This window comes from Gossypium hirsutum, chromosome D03, assembly GCF_007990345.1.
Source record: "Gossypium hirsutum isolate 1008001.06 chromosome D03, Gossypium_hirsutum_v2.1, whole genome shotgun sequence".
Lineage (NCBI taxonomy): Eukaryota > Viridiplantae > Streptophyta > Magnoliopsida > Malvales > Malvaceae > Gossypium > Gossypium hirsutum.
The window spans coordinates 19933819-19940086 of NC_053439.1; the positions used below are offsets into that span (position 1 = coordinate 19933819).

The 6268-nt window shown below is 36.6% G+C and overlaps 1 non-coding gene across 1 annotated transcript; it reads right to left on the reverse strand.

Annotated features, from left to right (window-relative positions):
* Positions 1 to 6161: 6161 nt before the first annotated feature.
* Positions 6162 to 6268, reverse strand: LOC121215727 (small nucleolar RNA R71). Its single transcript, XR_005911703.1, has one exon. It is a non-coding gene; the product is annotated as a small nucleolar RNA R71 (small nucleolar RNA).

Here is a 6268-nt window from a genome sequence, read left to right on the forward strand (position 1 = left end):
ATTTAAATTTACTCTCGTTTATTACTTTAATTTTCAGCAAGCATACATTGAAACAATTCCCCCTTTTTTGTGCGCATGAGTGCGATTTGCATTTAATTTTACTTCAACTTTCTTCAAATAGATTTAATAGAAACCTCCTCGTGGGATCGATACCCTATTTTCCCTCTATTACCAGTTAATATTGGTCGAGTAGTGGATTTCATTCGGTGGATGTAATGACAAACCACCAATGACATTTTTCACTGAACAAATAGTGGTGCCATATTTTCAAAGCAAACACGATAGCAGCCAATTCGAAATCATGCATTGGATAGTTCTTTTCATGTGGATTTAACTATCTCGAGGCATAAGTTATAACTTTGCCTTCCTGCACCAAAACACAGCCCAAACCATTTAAAGATGCATCACTAAAAATAACAAATTATTTACCCGTTTCTTGCTGCGCTAGTACTGGAGCTTCGATCAAAAGGGCTTCCGTCTGATCAAAGCTTTTCTGACACTTTTCTGACCAGTCGAACTTAACCTCTTTCTGTAGCAACTTTTTCATCGGTGTCACTATCATAGAAAAGCTTTTCACAAATCGTCTATAATAACCAGCTGGTCCCAAAAAGCTCTGAACTTCTGAAACATTTCTTGGAGGTTTCCAATCAAGTATAGCCGATATCTTACTCAGATCAAACCGAATACCTGATGCTGAAACAACATGCCCCAGGAAGCTAATTTCGCGTAACCAAAACTCACATTAACTGAACTTCGCATAAAACTGTTTGTCTCGCAAAGTTTGCAACACAAGTCGTAAATGTTCGGCATGTTCAATTTCATCACAAAAGTAGATCAGAATATCATCAATAAACACAACCACAACCCGATCCAAATATTGTCTGAAGATTCGATTCATCAAATCCATGAAAATAGTAGGTGTATTAGTAAGTCCGAACGTCATAACTAAGAACTCATAATGTCCGGTACTTTTTTAGAAAACAATTTTAGGCACATCGGAGTATCTAACTTGTAAAAGATAATAATCAGATCTCAAATCTATCTTTGAAAACGCTGAAGCCCCTTTTAGCTAATCGAACAAGTCGTCAATATGTGGCAACGGATATTTATACTTTATAGTCACCTTATTGAGCTACCGGTAATCAATGCACATTCTCATCGTCCCGTCTTTCTTTTTCACAAATAAAACTGGCGCACCCCAGGGAGAGGAACTCGGTCGTGCAAAACCTCTATCAGTCAACTCTTGCAACTGTGTTTTCAACTCTTTTAATTTAGTCGATGTCATACGGTATGGAGCTATAAAAATTGGAGTCGTCCCCAGTACTAACTCAATACCAAAATCTACCTCTCGAATAGGTGGCAAACCCAGTAATTCTTCGAGAAACACATCCGAATACTCACATATAACTGTTACGGATTCAATCTTCTTTTCGGTCTCTTTACTACCAAGAACATATGCAAAGTAGGCTTCACAATCTTTTCTCACATACTTAGGAGCCAACATCGAGGATATCGTTGCTGGTAAACCATTCAGATCATTAGATTCAATCCGAATAATCTCGTCATTCTGGCACTTTAAATCAATAGTCTTTCTTTTGTAGTTAACCACAGCATCATGTAAAGTCAACCAGTCCATACTCAGAATTATATTGGACTCGTCGAATGGCAACAACATTGAATCAGCCAAAAAACACGAATCTCTAATCATCAATGGACAATTCTTACACACTTTGTCAACCAAAACACACCGGCCCAAGGGGTCTGATACTCTAATCACAAACTCAGTAGACTCAACAGGCAAAGTCTTACCAGACACTAAAGTCTCACGCACATATGAATGAGTTGAACCAAGATCAATCAATGTAATAACATTAGTATCATAGAGAGTGAAAGTACCAGTAATGACATCTGGGGAAGAAGCCTCATCGCGAGTGCGTATAGCATATTCTCTAGCAGGTGCACTAGCTTCAAATTGAACTATCGTATCTTTCGTCTTTATCTGACTACCACTTACATTACCCATATGCCTGAGTGGTCTACCTCGCACTAACCTATTACTCGATCTCGCGCTCTAAACAGTATTTTGGTCGGCTAACATCGAGCACTCCTGCATAAAATGATCCATCGATCCGCACTTGAAACAAGACTGATCATGCAATCTACAATCTCCAGGATGCCATTTACCACAATGCCTGCACTAGGATCTATTCTACCGAACGTTGCCAACACTAGCAATCAAAGTGGCTTGTGAACTCACAGGAGGTCGATCTCGATCTCGTCTAGAAAAGCCCGCAGTAGCTTTAGATCAGCTATAATCCTCCCTGAACTTCTTCGATGCTGAGTGAAAAGTCTTACTTGATGGTCTTTTATGAGAATCTCTAGCTTCAAAATCAACTTTTCTTTTCTCTTTCCCGAGCTCTTTGGCTTTACAAGATCGCTCGACCAGTACCACAAACTCTTTGATTTCAAGTATGCCAACAAGTAATTTAATATCTTCATTCAGCCCATCTTCGAATTGTTTACACATTGTAGCTTCAGTCGAAACACACTCTCGGACATATTTGCTGAGTCTCACAAATTCCCGCCTGTATTCAGTGACAATCATACGACCCTGTTTAAGCTTAAAAAATTCTTTACGTTTCTGATCAATGAATCTCTGACTGATATATTTCTTACGGAACTCAGTTTGAAAGAATTCCTAGGTGGCTCGCTCTTTCGACACAATCGACACTAAAGTGTTCCACCAATGATAGGTAGAATCACGTAACAAAGACATGACACATTTCAAACACTCATCGGGTTTACAAGACAATTCTTCGACTACACGGATAGTGTTATCGAGCCAAAAGTCATCCCGCTCAGTATCATCATTAACTGTGGCCCTGAATTATTCGGCCTTGTATTTTCTAATTTTATCAACAGGGGGCTTATTAAATCTCATCGTATCAATCATCCCAGGTACCACAAGTATAGGAGATAGATTTTTCGGGGGGGTTGTAGAATAGCTGGATTAGTTCGGATATGTTGAGTAAACCAATCGTTCATCATTTGATAGAAAGCTTGTTTAGCCTCCCCCTCATGGCTACTCGAGGTAGGCCAAAAATCAACTGGCATTGTCCCTTGCGTGGGAGCAGGCGCTATACTTTCAACATCATCTGCTATGGCTTGATCGGGATCCATTTACTATACGAAAACACATTTTCAATTGTCAGGAGTCATCACACTATCATAATATAAAATATGGCATGTATAGCTAAACTCACACGTGTTACATTAGTCATAGAATTGGCTAAACCGTTGCTCTGATACCAATAAAATGTAACACCCCTAACCCATATTCGTCGCTGGAAAGGGGTTACGAGGCATTACCAAACAAATCACAACTTCTGAACAATTATACATGTACACATGTTTGATTCTCTTGAATAAATCAACTTTAAATAATACAGTTAAATAATCACTTACAATTTTTTTAACATATAACTAATATATAAGTAGCCACTTAAATCATAAGCACCAAAATCAAATATATCCCATAAGCATGTGCGCACAACTAAGGTAATAAAATTATCTCATTCTATTAATCCATGCATGAATCATATAAATTTAATAATTCAATGCACCTATCATTTGACCATACCATATTCGGCATATCTAGCTTGCTCAACTTATGATCATATTGATTTATAAACCTAAAGGACTAACCAATTTAACATACCAAAATATGCACATCTTACCTTTTTGTAAAACAACCATTCGGTTAACAAAAATTAAACCAAGGGATTTATTTAAAATGAAAATCAATTCAAACAATGACAACCCAAAATTTACTTAATTCGCATATAACTCTTTTAATTTCTTATTACATGAATTACTATATTTCTTAAAAGTATACCATTATGCGCACAAGCCAACTTTACATGCAAACAATTATGCATGTAACACCCCAAACCTGGCGTAGACGTTATTGTCGAATCTGGCGTGTCACACCAAAGCGTTGATCAAAAATAGAGTTTGTCGTTAAAAGCTCAATTCTATTTTTAAATAATTTGCTTGAGTTTAGCAAAACATCTTGTCAAAACTGCTTACTCAATGTCTGGCATTGATATTTTAGGTTATTCCAATCGCGGAAGCTACTAAAGTTTGAAATGTAAAAACGTCTGTTTTTCAGTGCTTTTGAAAAATAGTTGTAAATTTTGAAAATTTATCTTCCCTAAACCAGCAATTTAAAGTAAATACGCAAAAGCCCAATTAAAAACTTAAACAAACTTAAAAGGCCCTTACTACGTGAGAAAACCCAACACAAACTTTAAATTTAAATAAAAACTAGTAATAAACAGCTGCAGTAGTGTGGCCACCTCCGAGTCTCTCACGGCTCCAAACCGGCTAAGATTGGGGATTACCTGTATAGTTAGACAAAAGGATGAGTTTCTGAAAAATCCGTGTGTAATCCCTTATCAAACAGACGGCCTGCAGAACAGAATCAGTCTAGGCCAGAGCCCTTTAACAGTAACAATACAATGTGGGCCTTAGCCCAATATAGAAACAGTCTGTGCCCAAGCCCGATACAGTATCAGAATGATGCAAGTATGCACACCCATCCCAATCCAGCCAACACATCACCTGTACCAACCCAACACACCATGTGGGGACAGAGTCGACCTACCCAACCATAACACCAATATTGTAGCATAGCTGGCAATAGTAATAATACAGCAGAGCTGCTAGTAGTCAGAATGGTTAAGAGCAGTAAATAGGATAGCTATAAGCTATAAACAGAATGACTACAAGCCGTAAGTACAGAAATGTGATTGGCACAAATCCATCAGTAGTAGTGATATGATTGGCACACAACCATCAGTAACAGTAACTTGATCGACACAAAGCCATCAGTAAAAGTGATAAGATCGGCATACAACCATCAATAACAGTGAAATGATCAGCAGACAGCCATCGTTAACGGTAATATGATCGACATAAAGCCATCAGTAATGGTACTATGATTTGTACAAAGTCATCAGTAGCATCATAGCAAAGCTATCAGTAGTAGTATCGCAGCAAAGCTGCCAGTAATAGTATATGTGGCCAACCGACCAGTAACAGTGATTGTGGTAGAGCCACCAGTACAGTATTTCCTCCATAACAGTATCCCAACCCCATGCAGTATGTCGTGTATGCAGAATGCCATGCTCATAATCAGTCATTCAACCACAGACAAAAAAATTATTTGACATTGAGGGGCAAAAATAGTTATTTACCCATTAGAGCAATATGGTCATCTTACCCTACAGGGGTATTACGGTCATTTTTGATATTTTATATTATCGAGTTTATTCAATTTATTTATGATTTCACTTGGTTTTAGACAAAATTATAACTCATGATTTTTTAAGTATTTTTGAATGTCTGCTGCAAAAGATTTTTACCCAAAACAAATTTTAGAAATAATTAAGTTACAAATTCCTTATTTTGAATAACTTAAAATGGAATTACGATAAATGTCCTCTTTTTCAAACAATCATGTTTTAAAAAGTATTTTTCAAAAGTAAAAAAAATTACTCAATATTTAAATTTTAAAGCTTTCATAAAAATATCTAGAACTTTGTTATCTTTAACGAGTAAATGATTTTCAATTATCGTTAATGTAATTTTTGAGATTTGACCATAGCGTTTAGGCCGCATCTGGGGTGTTACATTTAGAGGTATTAGAGTCGGATTCAAAAACTCAAACTGTGTATTTAATTGGGTTTGCATGCATATTTTAAAAATTTTTGTAGAAAGGTATTTTGCTATTGAATTTAATTGGGTTTACGCACTACCAAGTCTAAACATGGTTTAAGAAAGCATAACAAGGCTGACTATTACAGCAAATAACTTCGAGATCAAGCCGGTAATGATTTAGATGATCCAGAATAATCTGTAATTTAGGGGCACGATGACAGAGGATTCAAATCAACATTTGAAATGGTTTCTTCAATTTTTTGATACTTTTAAGTATAATGGAGTCACTGATGACGCTATTCATCTTTGGTTTTTCCCCTTTTCTTTGATTGATAACACCTTTTCTTGGTTAGAATTGCAGGCACCAGGATCTATCATGACATGGTATGAACTCGCTAAAAAGTTATTACAGAAGTTTTTTCCTATCAATAAAGTGGTTCAATTAAGAAGAGAGATAGTTGTTTTCAGACAGATGGAAGGAGAAAGTTTCCATGAGGCTTGGGAACATTTCAAAACATTGATTCAAAAAATGCCTGCACCACAAATT